Below are 21,548 nucleotides of genomic sequence, written 5' to 3'. Positions count from 1 at the left end.
TAGGATGGCATTAGTTTCATAAATCAATTTAAATGTATCATGGCTAGTTGCAGTTTTGTTGGCTATACGATACACCCATAAAGCTATCATGAGTTTATTTCCTAGTTGCTCCAAGAAGCTGAGATTGTCTAGGTTAGCATATTGATCAAGATCTTGTTTGTTGCTTTGACTTGGTTGTATGTTTATGGGTAGTAGGGGGGAGAGTTTCAGTGGATACTCATACAAGTAGACAACATGTGTGTGATTACATCATTAATGAAATGCATGTCCTAGTCACTCACAATATCGATGGGACAACCGAATCAACATATTACCTACTCTCAATAGAATTTTATTATTGTTCACACTTCATGGCTCTAGCCTCAACCCACTTGGTTAGATAATTAGTGGCAACAAAGTTATACCTAGCATATGAATACAGAGATGTAGGACTTATAGGCCTAACAAAGTCTTTCTCAAAAGGTTGTTGTGCTATTACATGCATAATTTCCATTTTTCTTTTCTTACTTGCACGTTTATGCATTGGCATTCATTGCAATGTCTTACAAACTTACCAAGGATTGTGAAAGAGGGTGGGCTATTACAATTGAGACTACAAGATCTTTTGAGTAGTAGAGCCTTTATTAAAACGACCTCCTACAACTCCCATGTCCACTTCAACCAAAACTTCATGCATCTCATACTCATAGATGAACCATCTTAGCAAGCCATCTTGGCCAAAGAACAATTGAAAATATGTTTGTCGATATCTTCCCTGAGGAACTTAAGGTCTTTATAGATAATTTGATGGTTGCCACAATCCGCGCGAAAGATAGCTTGTTGTCTTACATAAGTTCTTTGAGCATTGCTACAAGTATTGTATAATGCTAAATCCTCAAAAGTTGTGTACTTAGGATACCTTATGGGTTGCTGTTGGATCACGGTGTGAGTGCATCTAGAATTGCTATTGACCTTGGAATGATAACTATTATTGTAGCAATGAGCCTACCCAGTCATGGGAAGGTTCATAGATTTGTCTCACGTGTGGGTTATTATTGTAGATTCATCAATGCATTGGCTGAGTGTTCACTATCTTTTACAAATCTCTTGTCATACATCCATGTTTTTGATTGAATTAAATAATGCAATGTGCCATTTTGAGGATGTGAAGATGGAGTGATCTAAAATGCAAGTATTAAAGGGTCTAAAAAGGGTGAATTTTTCTATGTCTTTATGGCTATAATGATGCATAGCATCAATTGCTCCCTATCCTAGATTTGGGAAGCACAACTATACAATTTGATTGCTTTTGCAAATTGAAAGCTAGGTGTCTTAGAGCTTTGTCATAGCAATTTAGAGAAATTCTATTTGCCCATGGTATTTGCCACCAATAAGTTTAGGTATTATATTTTTTATGAGAAAGAGGTATTTTTCACCAAGGGTAAGGGGTTACACCTATTATTGAATAAGTTTCAACTCTGTGACCACCTAATCAAGTGGTTAATATCCTTACAAGACTTTGAATGTGAGATTTGGAGCAAGCCACTAAAGTTATAAGGGATTGTTGAATCATTAGTAGATTTCAATGAGCCTAAGGTAGAGTGGGCTAATATTAGCAATTGTGAGGATCTATGGTGTAGCTTCAGTTCTATCATGGTATACTTCCGATTATGCATTATTTATCTATGGAAAAACTAGTGTAGAATCTCTCTAAATCTAAAAAGAGAAAGATCTAGTAGGAACTTTGCTTTTCCTTAATAGCAAGTGTCCTATATAGAATGGGTGTGGATGAAGTTTATCATCAATGTGTGATGCCCGAGGAGGTGCCATTCAATTTAGAAGAATGTCACAATTCCAGATGTGGTGATTATTTTTTTGGATAGCTTATTGCCTAAAAGGCTTTATGTGATGGATGTTGGTGACCGATGGTCTTCTAAGATGCTTTTGAATTTGTAAAGCATTATGATATTTGCTAGGGGAATGGTGTTAGGGAATACCATAAGCATCCCCTTAACCCCATTTTGGCAACACTACCCTTTGAAAAGTGGGGCATTGATTTAGTTGGACTGATACATCCTTCATCCATGACACAGAAGTGATAAATTTTTGTGAAAACAAACTACTTTACGAAATGGTATGAAGCCCATGCCACGATCAATGATAATGCCAAGGTCATGGCAAATTTAATTTATGAGCGAATTGTATGCTTGTTTGGTCCACTTAAAGAGCTCATGTTTGATCATGGTACAAACTTTTTGAATAAGGTTATAGAAGCATTAAGTAAAGCTATGAAAATTAAGCATAATAAGACTACATCTTATAACCCCCAAGATAATGGGTAAGTAGAAAGCACTAATAAATAGCTTGTGGGGATTCTATCGAGTATTGTATCATAAGGCAAGCATGATTGAGATAAAAAGCTTTATCTGGATGTTTGGGCTTATAGTGCAACCTATAAAAGAGAAATATGCCACATTCCATTCAAGTGAGTGTATGGGGAGGAGTGTTCTTATCTTTGGAGCTTAAGTTTCCTATAGTAAGGTTCATGTTGACTCACTCTTTAGGTGAAGAGGAAGTGTTGCAAGAATGGATGATTTCTGTAGCATGTCTTGATGAAATTAGATTGTAGGATTTATTACATCAATAGATAAGGAAGAAGTGAATGAAAGCACTTCATGATCTACAAGCTAAGAGCTATAAATTCATCAAGGGTCAATTGGTTCTCTACTATGATGCACGACATGAATTATTCCTAGGAAAATTAGAACCCAAGTGGGATGGTCCTTACAAAATCGTACGAGGGAAGAATGGTTGTATAATCCTTTTAATAGATTTACAAGGGGTAGAGTTTAAGAAAAATGTAAATTTCAATAAGCTTAAGTTCTATTACATGTAGAGGGTTGATGTAGAACTTGGTGCATTTGTAGGTGTCTTATGATCTAGTTTAAACTTGCAGAGAGTACTAAGGCCATTCAAGGGGGCATTTAATTCCATATCTTGAGCATCGGTATCTAGAGCCACTACCATTAAGGAAAAATAATCATGGTAGCTGGGTGGCTAGATGGTTCTCTCACGTGAGATATTAAGGTCTACTACCACCACCATCGTAGGGTTCTTTCGAGCATCCCTATTGGATGTATTATGTTTGTTACACATATTTCCCTAGTTTAGAGTATGATTATCATAAGTAAAAATAGGTTGATGCACATAGCATGGTGAAACAATAAAGCTTTATCTTACATGTACTTTGATGGGGCTTGTACTATAGGGCCAAGTGTAGGAATGTGAGTGTAGAGGTTGTCATTAAGGACCTCCATGTAGAGTGATCATGCAAATGGGTGCACATCTAGGTGCCTCTTTTACTAACAACATGGAAAATACAAGGCTTTATTAATGGGGATAAAATTTTCCAAACATTGTGGTATTTTCCAATTGCTATCCAAATTCATCTCTAGTGATCAATCAATTGAATGGGACTTACAATGTGCGAGGTCCCATCTTGTGTATGTAGCATCATGCTACTCTTGACATGCTTGAGACATTTGAGCTAGTGACTTGCTAGTTGATTCCCCATTAGTAGAACCACTTTGTAGATTCCCTAGAGAATTATGCCTACATTGAAGATGTACTTTTCAACTATGGTCCCAAGGGCCTTTTGTGATTATTTGATGATACCAACCTGGGGTTTTTATGGAGATTACTTGCTGAAATGTCCACTTTTTATTGGTGATGGTTAGTATGGGTGATGAGTCCCATGGCAATATATCACCTTTCGATTCTTTCATGGATGCACAAGATTGTACATAGACATATTCATCAAGTTGTAATAATTTGATGCATGTAAGGTAGGGGAATGAATGGCCTATCTCTTGGCTTAGGGCTTGCGTATTAGGAGAGATTTGTGGGGATCAAGGGAATGCTCTTAGTATTATGTCACTTTGTGATTTTTAGAAATATTTCATTAGGCCAAGAGGGCCATTTTATTTCCTTTGCAGGTGCTTATAGCCTACGGGTTGTGGGCTAGTGTTTTGTAACAAGCTAGTTCATTTGCAACCAAAGAGGATTTTGCATGTTGCAATGTGGATCCTTTTTAGTACCAAGTGTCTCTATCCCCTTCTAGTTTTATTTGTCTGTTGTTTTCTTTTGGGGCAAGGGGATAGGGGTCTACGTGAAATATGGATGATTTAGGCTAGGGATTGAGGGGGTTTCCCAATGAGGATGTCTCTATCACTTCTTCTTTCTCAAGAGTGCTTGGAAGTTGAGCATGAATGCCATCTTAGCTAACTTTTGATAGTCAATAGATTGTCACCTTCCTTTAAGAAGGTAGCTAGTCTAGGCACAAGTTCCTAGCTAGTCCTCTAGTTGGTGAGGGGTGGAGTTTTGAGTGCGGCCTATGATATTAAACAACTACCCAAGTCAGAACCCACCCATCCACTCGCATCAATCGAGTAAAAAAAGCTTTATTACAACAACTTATGACCTAGGATAAGAAACTATTACCATGTGCAGTTCAAGAAGTAAAGAATCACATCAATCCTCATAAGCACATCAAAATAGAAGGAGAAATTGCAAGAAATTCTCCTAGGCCATGAAACAAACATAAATAGACTCACTTGAGACCCTACCACCACATGGATGCCAAAGGCTTTGCTGATTATTCAAGACTACTATGAGGGTAATTGCTACATGTGGATTCCCACTCAATTGCAAATCAATGCCTTATAGAATGCAACATAGAACAATCCACAAACACAATACCTTGACTCATCGGCCTAGGGCCCTTGTTAATAACATATCAACATCCAATGCCGCAATGGCTTCAAAGCCAAGAAGGATAAAACTACAATCTCAACATGTGACAAAAAACTTGAGGACCATGTAGAGACTATGCCCAAAGGTAAACTTGCATCAAATGAAAACATGCCCTTAACAAGTACCACAATCACCAATTGGAATGAAGCCAGATATCATCCATTAATAGCTTTATCAAATGGCCACAACATTGGTTGAGAAAATCAATATTCCAATTACTTATTATTTTGCATAATTAGATAAACATTTGAAACACTTCCTTGAGTGTATAAAATGATCAATCTTAGAATTGCTGAAGAACAAATGATTGAGCTTGTCTCTTGTTGGAAGACTACATGGGAGAATAGTGAACACATTTTGTGCAAAAGCAAGGCTATTTAATGAGACAACTTAAAAATGCTTCCAAAGAAGAGTGCTAAAGCAATGTGACTCATCATCAAGTAGGCCCAAGTCATGAAAGCTAATGATCCTATTGAAGTGATCGAGGTCTTACAAAAATGTAATTCCAAATATCCATTCCCAAAATTTTGCTACGAACATACCTCAACATTTTTTATAATGGCAATCCAATCATTACCAACACAGAATAATGGTGAGTAGCCAAGGCCTTGCAACATGATCCAACTCACTGTAGTGGCATCTTGCTTCATGTGACTCTCATTGCTCACAACTTACTCTAGCCATTAGAATTGGAGCAACACTTGTTATTAGATAAGATTCTTCTTGAAGAAATACAATTGTAGAAGGCCCATCTCTACTCATTGACATCATGACTTATCTTTACAAGCTCCCTTGCTAGGTTTTCAACTTAGACACACTTTTTGAGCTCTAGTACAATCCAATTTTTTGAAATGGTGGATCCCTAATGATGCCACAATACATCCACCCCTAAATAAAACACCCATATTTTACTTACATAATAAAAAAATTTAAACAAATCCACACATGTAATATTTCCATGCAATAAAAGTTAGTTGGTTAGTTCGAAAGTTAGTTAGTCAATTAATAAGTTAGTAAGATTACTAACTGAAGACTAACTAAGGTAAAAACTAACTAATGTTAATAACTAACAATTTTTATTTAATTAAAAATATTTTATTTAAAAATTTGAGAGTCATAAATTTGATATTTTCCTCGGATTAACAAGGACAATAGTGACCCTTCACGGAAGTTACAATGTGAATGAGAGTTATGAGTCATATTAATAATTAATGTTAATGTGTATAATATGGATGGTCCAAAGATATTAGATTTTTGGGCAAAAAACTAGTATATTTTAGATCTTATCCTAAAAAGATAGAACTCGATGTCATTAAAAAGAAAAGACAAGTGATATTTTAGTTAGTTTTGGAGATTTTATAAAAAGAAAAAAGAAGTTAAAGAGAGCGATTCGCCAATTTGTGTGCGTCGCGATCACTATCTACAAGCAGTAGACAACACTTCCAACAGGGAGAGAAAGAAGGAGTGAGCTGAAAGATTTCCAATCAAGTGTCTTGGGGTTTTACCCCCCTTTTGGAGCCAATGGAACCATCAGATGTATGAGTCAAGTATCAGATCATCGAGTTTTCCAAGAGTCCCTCCACGGAGAACTCTTGTTCTCAGCCACATCCCTCCTCTCTAATTCATTATAAATATGAGGCATAGGGAGGCACAAGAGAGCATAAGGAGACCCCGAGAGGCTATGAGAGAGCAATAGAGAGAAGGATACCCCTCCAAGAGATTGTGATAGAGAGCTTGAGAGAGAGAGAGAGAGAGAGAGAGAGAGAGAGAGAGAGAGAGTTACCCCAAGAGGCTGCATGCGAGAGAGCTAGCTCAATTCCCTCTATCTCTATCCTCGACTTAGCCATCTTCTCTTACGCTCTCCCGTCTCGAATCTATTCCGCCTTCTTAATCTCTTGAGTAAACTTGCAAACGATGGCCTTCAAGCGAAGAATGTCGCGTGCGGATGGCAATCCTACAACCAACAACAAAGTTTCAGGCGAAGGCATCACTGTCAATCCAATTGCAGTTCTGGTCGTAAGTAATGTATTTCTAAATTGATAGATGCTTGCTTTGATTTTGGCATGAGATACATTAGGCTCCATACTATGATGTACGAGAATAGGTCATGGGAAGGGATAAGCCTCTTCTCACATATTCGAAAGATGGAGTTTGCAAAATGCATGTATCAAGGGAAGTTAATTGCACTTAGTTGCGTATGGCTTATTCATTGATAGAGCAATTAGTAAAGGGTTATGAATAGCATAATCATAAAAAGAATGACATTAAAAATTGTGCATACAAGTATTAAGTAAATTTTGCACAGAATCACTCTTTGATCCCAAGGGAGAGAGCGAATATGAGATGGAATTATTATCGCATCTATTCTTGTATTGTTTGGGAAAAATACAATTAGTTTCGTTGGTTGATTGAACAACACCCTATAAGTTTTTTTTTTTTCAATCAACTGATTGTTGCATTGTGATTTGGATAAATATTCCAAGTGCTTGTGTGTGATGGTAAAAGCATGGCAAGGGTGAGTAATGACAAGTAGCCATGGGGAATAAAGGAATGTTTCCTTGGAAGATGATATTAGGGCTGATTGCCTTGATTATGCTTTATTATTAATTGGATTAATTAAGAAAAGATATTTTGCATGGGTGGATCATCTCCAAGATCGCACTATGGATTACCTCGAGAGGGCATTGCTCGATTCACGGGTGAAAGGTCGAGTGGTGAAAAGGCCAACCCCGGAAAGTGTGTCTCACTCCTAGGTCGCTTGGGTTCAGTGGAGCTCTGGACACCCCTTGTCGAGTCTAGAATGGAGTTGTAGACTGCCGTGATCCCAACGTCTAGGGAATTGGAAGATCCTATTCTAGATAAAGGATGGAAATTTTGGTGCCATGTGATTTGGACTACGTACTTTTGTTGGACAGAAGGGGAACATAATTCTCCTATATGGACATGGGACAAAGATTAACTTGAAGATAAATTAAGGAACTTGTTTGTCAAAAGGACTGCTTGTTTTGTTTTTGTGTATGTGCTGTAAATTATGCGAATAAACCTTGTGCCCTAAAAGGCTTAATTAATGAAGCTAATTTTAAATGTCACATATAAATGTAGTAGGACCTAACTAAAGCTATCAAGGGAAGAGGGTGGACGAAATCCCTGACGGGTCCGTCCTATGGCAGGGTGGTCCCAAAGAATCGGGAGGTGTCTCACAAGGATTTATCGCCATTCAACTTTAGGTATTGTTAAGTTAGAACCCGATTCATGCTGTTTTAGGGGACCAAAATGGGACTATGCTCTACGGGCAGAGAGGTTGAGCGGTGCATCCCTCTCGTTTCCCATTCTCTTTGAACCAAGTGTGGTATGGATTTGCTTTGCATTGGGTATCTTTGCGTAAAGTTGCGTAAAGTAGGATGTCCAAAACCCGATGCTAGAATGTTGTTAGGAGACATTGGACCTAGGAACCCAAATTTTAGGTCGATCCTAGTGGGGTTGGCCGGACATTTCCATTGAGAGGTGGACTCGAGAAACCCTAGGTGACAAACCCCGAAACATTCCCTAGGAGTGTCAGGTGGCGACACTTAGATTTGTTTCTTGATGGACCGCTAAAACGTTCTTGGACAACCAATAGGGGTGCACGTTATAATTGGTATCAAAGAGAAACTTTGTAATGATATGTAATTGATTTATGTATGGTTCATAGACATATCCTAAACAGAAATAACCTGAGTGGTATGGCTTGATTGTCAGGCACCTTTTGCACCCATGAATGCTGGCATGCAAGAGAAGAAATTCATTCTCAAGCAAATTAAGGTACCCGAGTTTGATGGAAAAGGGTTAGACATCGCAGCAGAGGCGGAGACATAGATTGAGTCGATTGATGCTGCTTTGGAAACTGCCTCCATGAATCAAGCAATGATAGCCAAACTTAAGCTAGTTGGCCAAAGTTGGTTATGGTGGAAGCAATGGTGCAAAGATCAAGGTATTTCTGAAGCCATTGTCACTTGGGCTTAGCTGAAAGATGTTGTACGCAGACGATACCTTCTGCCAACTTACTAGAATTTGAAGATGAATGAATTCTTCAAGCTCAAGTAGTTGGAATTAACCTTAGAAGCTTATAACTCAAAGTTTATAACCCTACTAAAATATGCGCCACCTATGGATATTGCACAGCAAGTATCCAAGTTTTGCCATGAGCTGAACACTCCTCTAAACCATTGTCTTGAAGCAATGCGTCCAATAAACTTGCAAGATGCATTACTTTGAGCAAATCCAATCATCTAAGAACTTAAATCGGGCACAAGAGATGCCACTTGTGCAGAGAGATAGGGCACATCCGTAAAAGATGTCCCTATCGTCAATGCTTCCATTGTAATGAGCTAGGACATGTCCAAGCAGACTGCCCTGATCTAAGTCCAAAAGACATTGAGCCTCCAAGAAAACGAAGCTACACAGGTGCACTCTATGAATATATAGAGGAATCAGATGAAGACGAAGACCTAGAACCTACAAAACTTCTTCAGGATGATTAGAAATCCTAGAAATTTTATCGACGTGAAATACAACGTGTATTGGAATAATCTTTACTCTTGTAACTATAGTTAACTTGAGTAATATGAGTTGCATCTATTTTGAGCCTAGAACTTGTAAATGATTAGAGATACTCTGGCAAGAAATGATAGTTATAACTTGCAATGAATTTTTCTTAAGTCGTTCCTTCTCAACTAATATAGATTAGGTCTTACCAGAATGTCGAAACTTGGAAGTATTCTTTAGTATTACAAGCAACGCCGATTGTCCATGGAGCTTAGTCCCGAACTAAGAAGAGAACAATCTGGGAACATAGTTTTTGAGATAAAGGACCACTTCGATCTGCTAAAAGGATAATAGGACAATTTGATCTAAAGAAGAGACTCCTGCTGCCAAAGGACAACCAAGAACCTTGTGACCGCAAGTGATAAAGCTTCGCGTTGTTTTTATTGCAATGAGTTAGGTCATTTCAAAAGGGAATGGCCAAAGCACCCTAAACACTGATGCTCTGAGTGCCACAACATTGGACATACCCGTGTCAATTGTCTCAACAGGACTCGAAGAGAACTTGAACTCACAAAGAATGAAATTGTACAAGCTTCATGATCCAAAATATACTAGATACTTAGGAAAAACCTAGAAGATATTCATGAGATGTAACTACAATAAATTTTCTCTTGTAATCAAGACTCAATATATCAAATACAATAGGTTCAAAATGATACCCCTGGTTTCTCTTGAGATGAGGACATCTTGATTTCTCTAAGGGGAGGAGGATGTAATATTTCCATGCAATAAAAGTTAGTTGGTTAGTTTGAAAGTTAGTTAGTCAATTAATAAGTTAGTAAGATTACTAATTAAAGACTAACTAAGGTAAAAACTAACTCACATTAATAACTAACAATTTTTATTTAATTAAAAATATTTTATTTAAAAAATCAAGAGTCGTAAATATGATATTTTCCTAGGATTAACAAGGACCATAGCCACCCTTCACAAAAGTTACAACATGAACAAGAGTTATGAGTCATATTAATCATTAATGTTAATGTGTTTAATATGAATGGTAAACAAATATTGGATTTTTGGGCAAAAAACTAGTAGATTTTAGATATTATCCTAAAAAGATAGAACTCGATGTCATTTCAAAGAAAAGACAAGTGATATTTTAGTTAGTTTTGGAGATTTTATAAAAAGAAAAAAGAAGATAAAGAGAGTGATTCACAAAATTGCGTGTGCCATGATTGCAGTCTACAAGTAGTAGACAACACTTCGAATAGGGAGAGAAAGAAGGAGTGAGCTGAAAGCTTTCCAATCAAGTGTCTTGGGATTTTCCCCCCCTTTTGGAGCCAATGGAACCATCAGATTTATGAGTCAAGTATCAGATCATTGAGTTTTCTAAGAGTCCCTCCACCAAGAACTCTTGTTCTCAGCCACATCCCCTCCTCTCTAATTCATTATAAATATGAGGCATGGGGAGGCACAAGAGAGCATAAGGAGACCTCAAGAGGCTACAAGAGAGAGGTAGAGAGAAGGATACCCCTCCAAGAGATTGAGAGAGAGAGCTTGAGAGAGAGAGACAGAGACAGAGACAGAGAGAGAGAAAGAGAGAGATAGAGAGAGAGAGAGAGAAGAGTTACCCCAAGAGGCTGCAAGGGAGAGAGTTAGCTCAATTCCCTCCATCTCGATCCTCGACTTAGCCATCTTCTCTTACGCTCTCCCGTCTTGAATCTATTCCGCCTTCTTAATCTCTCGAGTGAACTTCCAAATGATGGCCTTCAAGCGAAGAATGTCGCGTGCGGATGGCAATCCTACAACGAAGCTTCGGGCGAAGGCATCACTGTTAATCCAACTGCGGTTCTGGTCATAAGTAATGTGTTTCTAAATTGATAGATGCTTGCTTTGATTTTGGCATGAGATACATTAGGCTCCATGCTATGATGTACGAGAATAGGTCATGGGAAGGGATAATCCTCTTCTCACATATTCGAAAGATGGAGTTTGCAAAATGCATGTATCAAGGGAAGTTAATTGCACTTAGTTGCGTATGGCTTATTCATTGATAGAGCAATTAGTTAAGGGTTATGAATAGCATAATCATAAAAAGAATGACATTAAAAATTGTGCATACAAGTATTAAGTAGATTTTGCACAGAATCACTCTTTGATCCCAAGGGAGAGAGCGAATATGAGATGGGATTATTATCGCATCTATTCTTGTATTGTTTAGGAAAAATACAATTAGTTTCATTGGTTGATTGAACAACATCCTAAATGTTTTTTTTTTTTTCAATCAATTGATTGTTGCATTGTGATTTGGATGAATATTCCAAGTGCTTGTGTATGATGGTAAAAGCATGGCAAGGTTGAGTAATGATAAGTAGCCATGGGGAATAAAGGAATGTTTCCTTGGAAGATGATATTAGGGCTGATTGCCTTGATTATGCTTAATTCTTAATTGGATTAATTAAGGAAATATATTTTGCATGGGTGGATCATCTCCAAGATCGCACTATGGATTACCCTGTGAGAGGGCACTACTTGATTCACGGACAGAAGGTCGATTGGAAAGGCCAACCACGAAAAGTGTGTCTCACTCCTAGGTCGCTCAGGGTCAGTGGAGCTCTGGACAACCCTTGCCGAGTGTGGAATGGAGTTGTAGACTACTGTGAGCCCAACATCTAGGGTGTTGGAAGATCCTATTCTAGATAAAGGATGGAAATTTTGGTGCCATGTGATTTAGACTGGGTACTTCTGTTGGACAGAAGGGATACATAATTCTCCTGTATGGGCAGGAGACAAAGATTAACTTGAAGATAAGTTAAGGAGCTTGTTTGTTAAAAGGACTGGTTGTTTTGTTTTCATGTCTGTGCTTTAAATTATGCGAATGAACCTTGTGCCCTAAAAGTTTTAATTAACAAAGCTGATTTTAAATGTCGCACATGAATGTGGTAGGACCTAATTAGAAAACTAAAGCTATCAAGGGAAGGAAGTGGATGAAATCCCCGACAGGTCTGTCCTACGGCAGGGTTGTCCCAGAGAATTGGGAGGCTTCTCACAAGGATTTATTGCCATTCGACTTTAGGTATTGTTAAGTTAGAACCCAATTCATGCCGTTTTAGGGGACCGTAATGGGACTATGCCCTACGGGCAGAGAGGTTGAGCGATGCATCCCTCTCGTTTCCCATTCTCTTTGAACCAAGTGTGGTATAGATCTACTTCGGATCGGGTATCTCTGCATAAAGTAGGATGTCCAAAACTTGACGCTAGAATGTTGTTAGGAGACCTTGGACCTTGGAACCAAGATTTCAGGTCTATCCTAGTGGGTTCGGCCATGAACGTTTCCATTGCGAGGCAGACTCAGGAAACCCTAGGTGACAAACCGTGAAACATTCCCTGGGAGTGCCGGGCGGCAACGGTTAGATTCGTTTCTCGATGGACCGTTAAAACATGTTTGGACAGCCAATAGGCGGGCACATTGCAACACACTAGAAAACTCAATATGGCAAATCCCCAACTAGGAATCTATCTATTTTCACTAAGAGGGGAAAAGGGGGGATAGCTAGAGAAACAAAAAAAATGAGAAAGTTCAAGTCTAGGTGGTAGATCCTATTGTCTAGTCAGAGCAAGAGAGAAAGCCAAGGTAGCTCTTCATGTTTGAAAACACCAATAGAATTAGCAAACCTAGGGACAACTAAAATCAACTTATACATGGTTGCAACAATTGAGTCAAGCTTGATGGGGGGCTATTGGTGTGGAAGAAATGAAGTTAAATTAATCTATGAGGAAGCATAGACTAAGCTAAACATTGTAATGATTCCAGCCACATGACCTCTGATCCTCTTTCAATGCATTTCTTAAGAGCTTCAGCAAATGCCCTAACCCTAGCTTCATAACCACATGCAACTACATTTGGCCCTTGGTCAAGGTACTACATCAAGCACAATACCATAAAGGTTCCCAATTCAATGGCAAATCTGCCAATCATTGGGGTGAACATGCGCTCAATCATATTTTAAAAATTTTGAGAAAACTATGTGCCTCCTTGTATGCAATGTGCTCAATAATGTGTTTAGTGTAAGGCAATGGGTAGTAGTTTCTCTTGATAGCTACATTCACCTTTTTATATCTCATGTGTACTAATCCTTGATGAATAAAGGTAAAATTCTAGAGAAAGACTCTTATTTCTTTGATGCTCGGGGATGGACACCAATCTTAGGCCTACTCAACCTTGGTAGGATCAACAACTATCGCTTCTTTAGAGATAATAAAGCCTAAAAACTCAGTCTTCCTTTAAAAGAAAGTGCATTTACTTTTCTTAGCATAGAGCTTGTGCATTTTGAGAGTCTCTAAAACAATTTGAAGGTGACATGGGTCTTCTTCATTTGTCTTTAGTAGGTCAAAATGGCATTAAAACACATGGGCATGAATTCATCAAGCTAAGGTTTGAAGATATCCTAAACTAACTCATTGAATCTGGGTAGAGCATTAGTTAGACCAAAGGACATGATATGAAAAACACAAAAAATCCAACTATGAAACAACAAAACAAACAGCTCTATAAACAACTAAGTTAATGAAAATCCAATCTATCTACAATTTTTCTAGGGGGTTTTAGTTTTCAAAAAAATACTTAACACCATCTTTTGAGTAAGATATGCTCTTTTATTTGCTTTGCTTTGCTTTTCTTGTTTGTATATTATGAGAAAAAGGAAAAGAGATAGATTTTAACATTGTAAAAGATTGTCCATATGAAGATTGTAGTTGCATTTTGCTAAAGTGAAGGCTGCAACGATGAGACAAAATCAAATGAGTAAAATATATTTATTCTAAGTCTATCAATTATTAGTTTTGTGTTAATAAAGAATAGTGTAATAGGTAGTTTTGTTTTAATAAATAACAATGTAATAGGTAGTTTTGTTTTAATAAATAACAATGTAATAGGTAGATTAGTTAATGTAGGCAACAACCAAATGCAACTCTCCTTAACAAGGCATATTGTTAATAGCCAACACTCTCAAATTTTTAAAGCTAATCAGATTTGGTTGAAAACTTATCGTATAACTTGACACATTGTGTTGATGAAGAGTACCTTGCAAAATATAAAATCAAAAAGTAACATGTTGCATTGCAATGTTTGTTGGGACATATTTGGCTAAAAGAATATAAACTTATTACTTTATAAAAGCATAGTAGCAATACAAAATAACATATAAACATGCTATACAAATATCACATTGAAGAGCTAACACATGTCTTTTTATCATTTCATATTTATGGGAAAAGTTGTCATTCCCCCAACTTTGCAACTGATATATACTTTTCTTTTATGTTCTTTAGTGTTCATTATGGCCACAAGGAAAAGGGATAGATTCTAACCTTGTCAATGAGTTAGTCAAGTAGGGTGGTATGTACTAGCTACTCAGTGACAACATCCCATCGTCCTTCAAATTTTTAGGTTTCTGTTAACTTAGAGCTAGGTCGTGACGATGACTCTAACTCTATTAGCAAGGTTCTGCTAATAGTGAAAAACCTTGTAGAGAGAATAAACATCGATTAAGGGATGGCGAGTTGTTTCTTTACACAATAGATTATACGTACAAAGGTTGTAGTCTCCTTTGTTAAAGTCAAGGTTGCAGTGACTAGCAAAATCAAATAAGAAAACTTTATCAATTCTAAGTACAACAATTATTAGTTTAACATTCAAAGATAACAACCAACAATGAATTATTTAATGATAAAATGTCATTAGCCTAGCAAGGAGTCAATCAATCAGGTTCAATATGAAATAGCTACTTAGCAACAACAACCCATTGTCCTTCAAATCTTTATGTTCATGTCAACTTAGAACGAGGTCATGCCAACAACTCCAATGCTATTAGCAAGGTTTTACTACCCTTACTATTATCCCAGTTGCACTTTGAGGTTAGCAAAGAGAATGCCACAACAATGACAAAACCTTGGGGAGAGAGTAAACATTGATTAATGTATGTTGAGTTGTTTCTCTCTGCAATAATATGAAAAGGAGAAACACACTTCACTAGCATTATAAGCCTCGAGTTAGGACATAGATTTTATAAGGTTTTAATGGTGGTGTGTAGATCGGATGCTGCATGCGTGTGTGCGAATGCCGCAAGGTCCCCAAGAACAAAGAACTCTACAAACCTCCATAAATAGAAAAATAGAATTTCCACAACATGAGACAAAAAGATGAATTGGGTACTTTCTCCCCCCATTCGCTTGTGTGAGTGCTTCACAAGGCATGTATTTATAGATTTATTTGTCCTCAAGCTCAAAAATAGCCCACTTTACAAATAGCATGCTTTTGCTTTTGTGTTTGCTTTTGCCCAAATATAGAGTAAGGTGTTTGAGCATCCAAAAGTTGGGATGTGCCCAAATACAAATATCAAATAATGAAATATTTAACCGAGTGTCTATGTGCATTCAAGTTAATAAATATTTTGTCAAGCACTTTAATAAATAAGTACACTTAAATAAATATTGGTGCCATGCCTTTAGTGATAAGGCACATGTCCATAAAAAATAGTAATTTTTTAGGCATTTGGATTCATGTCATCGTCCGGTGCTACCCAACGCCACTGCCACCTACTCTACACATCAAATAAAGCATTCACAATTGTTATAAAATAATTAGATAAAACCCAACAAAAGTGAATACCTAGTAGTCTTCAATTACAAAATAATTAAATAGGTTGGAACTCTGTCCTAACCTTAATTTAATTTGAGTGTGCACTCTAAACTCATAAACCTCTGATAATTTGATATGTATTTTACAGAATCACCCGCTATGGAATTACCCATGTGCACATTAAATTAATCTGATACCTGAAAAGGACGAGCGTCCCCATCAACTTCTCGCACAAGGAATCCACCTTGTGTACAAGCCCCGACAAATAAATATAATCACGAAATCCACCGTGCAATCACGAAATCCACCGTGGAATATTCCTCATGGCATTATACCCCCGGGATGGGATAGCAATTATCCTCAATTACTATTAGCTCAATGTGGAGCAAGCAGTGAGGGGTAAGCACTTAGGTCACGGGTGTGTATCCATTGGGTCTCTTCAACAGGATGATTTTTAAACTTAACCAAATATCCAGAATATCTACGGCTAGTTCTAGTGATCATAAAGTCAGTGTCTAGAAGAGTTTCAGGTTCAAGGATTTCAATTTCTTCTTCTAACAAAGGAGGATTTTCATAGACAGGGTGGACAGGTAGTTGGCCTCTAAAAGGTCATAATAAACTTGTATGAAAAGTATTATGGATCTTCCAATGTTTGGGTAGTTATAATTTAAATTCATTTTCATTGATCTTGTGAATTATTTTGAAAGGTCCATAAAACCTAGGTGCTAATTTAACAATAGGGTGTTTCTCAACACTTTTTAATCTTCTCTTTTCAATGCATAATCAAACATAATCACCAACATTGAAACTCATGGCTTATCTTTTCTTATTAGCTTGTTTAGTGTATGATTGCTAGGCTTTCATAATCATGTCTTTAACTTGAGCAAAAATAGTAGCATGCATATTAACAATATCATCAACAACTTTAACTTTATTCGACAATGATGTGATAAGTGTAGGCAACCTATGTCCATAAATGATTTCAAAAGGTGTTTTATGAGTAGCTGTGTGTAGTGTATTATTGTATGCAAATTGAAGTAGATGTAAATGTGTGTCCCATGTTTGTGGTTTTGAAATTGTGTATGCGCGTTGTCGTGATGTTATGAGGACACAGTGTGAAAAAGTATGGAATGCATTATCATCTGACTTCTTTATTGATCTAGAGAGTCAATGTGATCTAAGCCATTAATACTAATGTGAGTTGCATGGATTATCCAAAAATACCAGATTTTTGGATCATTTTAGCCTATTTTTGATATTATTTATTATAAAAATTCAAAAAAGTTAGAAAAAGCTTCTAGATTAGAATGGCGTGCAAAAAGCTAGTTGCTTTTTTAGCCAATTATAGGATTTTCACAAGGGGGATAGATTGACGAAATCATGTGCGTCGCGATCATTGTAAACAGGCTGAAAACTATAGATTGAACTGAAAGAAGGAGCGATCTCGAAGATCCATGATCAGGTGTCCTGGGGTTTTACCCCTATTTTGAAGCCAATAGAGCCATCAGATTTGGATTCCGAGCAGCAGAGAAGGAGCTGTAATTTTTATGAACGTTTTGTTCTACGAATAAGCTCCAAGAGATCTAATGCCTGGAGATTGCTTCTGAGTAGTGCGAAGATTCTAGGTTCTTTAAATACATATTGATTCAATTCATTGTGCTTTGTCTTTGTAGTTTTTACCACTTGTGTATTCTCTATCTTTTCTTCCATCTCCTATCTCTACTTCCTTCTACTTCTGATCCCCGGTGGATTCGACCTTTCGACAAAAACCCCTCTGACATTGGTGAACTTGACGTGAAAGGTCGTCAGAAGAAGGAAAGACAAGATGGAAGAATCTTTGAATACAATCTCCAGTGATGTTTTGCAACAGTTGGTGCAAAATATGAATATGCTTATGCAAGTACAACAACAACAACAGGTGATGCAAGCTTCAACTCAAACAGAAAGTCTTGTGATGAGTGCTTTGCAAGCAGTTGAGCGTGAGGTGAAGTTATTAAATGGTGGGAATGTATCTGCATATGTACATATCTATGCTCAGAAGATAGAATTCTTTGGGGTGGCTCAATCTGCATGGAGCCAGTATTTTGTACTTGTTATTGTTCATGAACTGAAAGCACAGATTATTGAATTATACTTGCAGGATACTGACTAGGTAGCCTTCAAGAAGACACTTAGGGAATAATTTTACATTGAGGACACCAGTTTGATTATGTGCAAGACTTTTCAAGAGTGGGTTTTACAACCCAATAAGGGTCTTGTGGCTACACAATTGTTAAGAGAATTTGAAAGTCGATTTGAGTAGTTGGATCTTGCAGAACAACAAGCTCTTGCAAGTCAAAAAATTGAATTGTTTTTAGAGGCAACTGATCCTGAGCTTCAAGAGAAGTTTGATGATTTGTTGGAGGATCATACTACAAAGATAGGTTTGAAAACAGAGTGGAGACATGTCAAGGAATCTGTTACTGCACTTGTGAAGAAGCATAGAAGAAGAGAAAAATTGCATGTCTCTAGCTTGCCCACTGCTACTACAGGCAAGACAGTTGATGTATCCAGTAAGCCACCTACTTTTGTGGCTAACCCTATAGCTGTACCTACTATTGTTCCCTCTATTAGGGAAGGTGTCTTAGATGAATTGGTCAAAGGCATGCGGGATCTTCAATTGAAGGTTGCAAAATTGGATGAAAAAGGACAAGAGGAAAGTGGACGGGCAACAACCCCTAAGCTTGGAAAAAGATGTATGTGGTGTAACAATTTGCATCACGAGAGAAAGGATTGTGCTACCTATCAAGAGGCATTGGCACGATAGCTCATCTTTTGGAAAGATGGCAAGATCCATGCATAAGAAACGGGATTGCCTCTTACTTTGAATTTTGGAAAGGGAGGTATGCAGAAGTTGTTGGAAGACTTGGCTGTCCAAAATGCTTATGCGGCGGTACATGCTTCTACTTTTGGTCTACAATTGGATAGAATGCATGGACAAGTGATGGTTGGTCCAAAGGCTAAAATATGGACACATGCTTTACATGCAGCTGAAAAGAGAAAGGTCACTAATAGTGAAATGTCTCATACAGGGTAAGACATTTGTGGCATAACTGGTTGGGAATCACTGGTAGATGCATATTCAGTGTATGCATATTTAGCAAAGGTACAAAACACAGATGTACTTGTGGAAGAAAAACAAAAAAGAGATGAAGATATTGTAGGGACATCTAAAAGAATAACAAGAAGAAGTGTGGATCAGCCTAAAGCTGCAAATCAGCCACCTCCTGAGCATGTTATGGAAGAGGTTACTCATGAGCAAAAATAGGATAACAAACAAGAGGGCAAAAAGAAGGGCAAGCAGCTAGGATATAAGTTGCAATCTGACATTGAGACAGCCACATATCTTAAGAAGGTTCTTGAAGAATAAATCTTAAACAATCGGGTGGAATTTACCTTGGGAGAGGTACTTGGCATTGCCAAGCGAGAATTTCATGATGAGATCATTGAAATAATTAAAAGGAAGCGTCAATTTCTTGGTGATACCACTAGTGCATTGCTACAATTTGAAGAGGAAACTGGTTTGTTGGGTATTCGGGCTGAATATGAGCATGAAGTAAGTACAAGATTGTCTATGCAGGATGCTATTAATCAGTGGGACAACATGTGGAAAAGAGAAGAAAGTGGCTGAAAATGCATTGTCTTGTAGCAATATGCATGGTGGAGTAAGGCAAATGCAACAATATGGAGAAGAGACTCTAGGATTTATTACTCGAAGTCACTACACAAGAAATAATTGGGCTAGAGCTACCACTGAAACAGTAGTGAAAATAGGGGAGCGTGAAACTCCTTGTGTTGCTTTACTTGACCATGGGTCTAAGATAAATGTCATTGAGCGTGGATTGTATGAAAATGGTGCATGGCCTGTAGACATTGACCATGGTTGGTGAATGAGGGCTGCAAATAATTCTTCAGGGAAGCTCTATGCTGCATGTCCTAATGTAAAAGTGATGATTGGTGATGTACAAGAAGAGCAACACTTCTTTGTGCAAGATAATTCCTCATATGTAGTGATTTTGGGACAGCCCTATATTACATATGTGCGTATGGAAACAAAGGTGCTTGATGATGGTTCTGCTTATGCAAGAGTCTGAAGCGAGAATGGGAGAAAAGCAGTCCAATTTCTTACTATTTGTGTTAATCATCCTAGAAATTGGGATACGCTTCGAGAGTCTCCTTTGGTTCCAAATGCAAGGGAACTCAAAGGCCTCGATTTTCATTAAGCACTGCTGTAGTACAGGGATACAGTAGTGATGTTCAGAGGGTGTCGCCTCTTGATGAAATGAATCATGTATTTACCATAATTCTCACTTTACAGCAAACAGTTCATGTTGGTTTAAGCCTATGGAAGCTATGTGCAGGGCTGAACGCATATATATGAAACTGGCTACTAAGGAACTGAGAGTATTGGGATTGTTAGCTGAAAATGAAGGCATTTCAAACATGCTTTATGGGCTGAATATTAATGACAATATGGCTGAAATTTCGACAACTATACATGCAGAAAATGAGGCTAAAAACAGAGTGTTGTCAGTATGTTCTTTGGACATGTATGATGTTATAGCATTGTTTGCTCAACAAGAAGGATTACAATGGGTTGAAGCACTTGTGGAGACAAAGTATAAGATAGTTGAAAAAAATATGAAACCAATTGCTTTGACACTTCCACCAGAGAGTGAGGGTATGTATGAAAAATTGTCAAGGCAGCCAAGCTTACGGGATCCTAATGATATAGGTCATCAATTTACATATGAAACATTACAGGAATTGAAAGTTGGTGCAGAAGGGTTTCTTTTGCCTGTTGAGAGAGATTGTTTTATGTGGATGTTGACTAGACATGGAAAGGCATTTGTATTTCAGCCAAGCGAAATAGGTTGTGTGGATCCAAATGTTGTATTTTCTATGGTCATATTTATAGTGCCACATGTACCATGGAACTTGAGGCCTATTCCAGTGCCTAAAGCTTACTTGCCAAAGCTGATGGATTTGCTAAATGAAAATATTCGCAATGAAGATCTTGGATCCTTCTTTAGCCCCGTACTCAAATCGTTAGTTTACTGTGCCAAAAAAGAATGGGGCTTTGAGATTTATTCAACAATGCAACCGGTCAATAAAGTAACCATAAGAAATGTTGGTGCAGGTCCTGTGGTTGATGAATTTGAAGAGGCTTTTGCAGGCAGAGTGATCTATTCTTTGGTGATCTTTACTCGGGTTATGATCAGTTTCAGCTTGCAATGGAAAGTAGGGATATCACAACCATGAAGGCTCCCTTGGGTTTAGTACGGATATGTACTCTTCCACAAGGAGCAACAAACTCAGTGGCACATATGACAAATGCTATGAATAGGGTACTCATGGATTTTATACCACAATTGACTATGCCCTTCTTGGATGATGTTCCAATCAAAGGGTGTGCAGTGGATAAAAAGAATGAAGAGATGGATGCACATGGATGTATTGCAGACCATATTGTGGATTGCAAGAGGATTTTGACACGTCTAGAAGAGGTGCATTTAACTCTTTCTGGACAAAAGCCTATCTTTAGAGTTGA

The sequence above is a fragment of the Lygodium microphyllum genome, chromosome 8 (assembly GCF_053477565.2).
Source record: "Lygodium microphyllum isolate KBCC chromosome 8, Lygodium_microphyllum_v1.1.10, whole genome shotgun sequence".
Classification (NCBI taxonomy): domain Eukaryota; kingdom Viridiplantae; phylum Streptophyta; class Polypodiopsida; order Schizaeales; family Lygodiaceae; genus Lygodium; species Lygodium microphyllum.
This window is presented reverse-complemented; position numbering follows the sequence as displayed.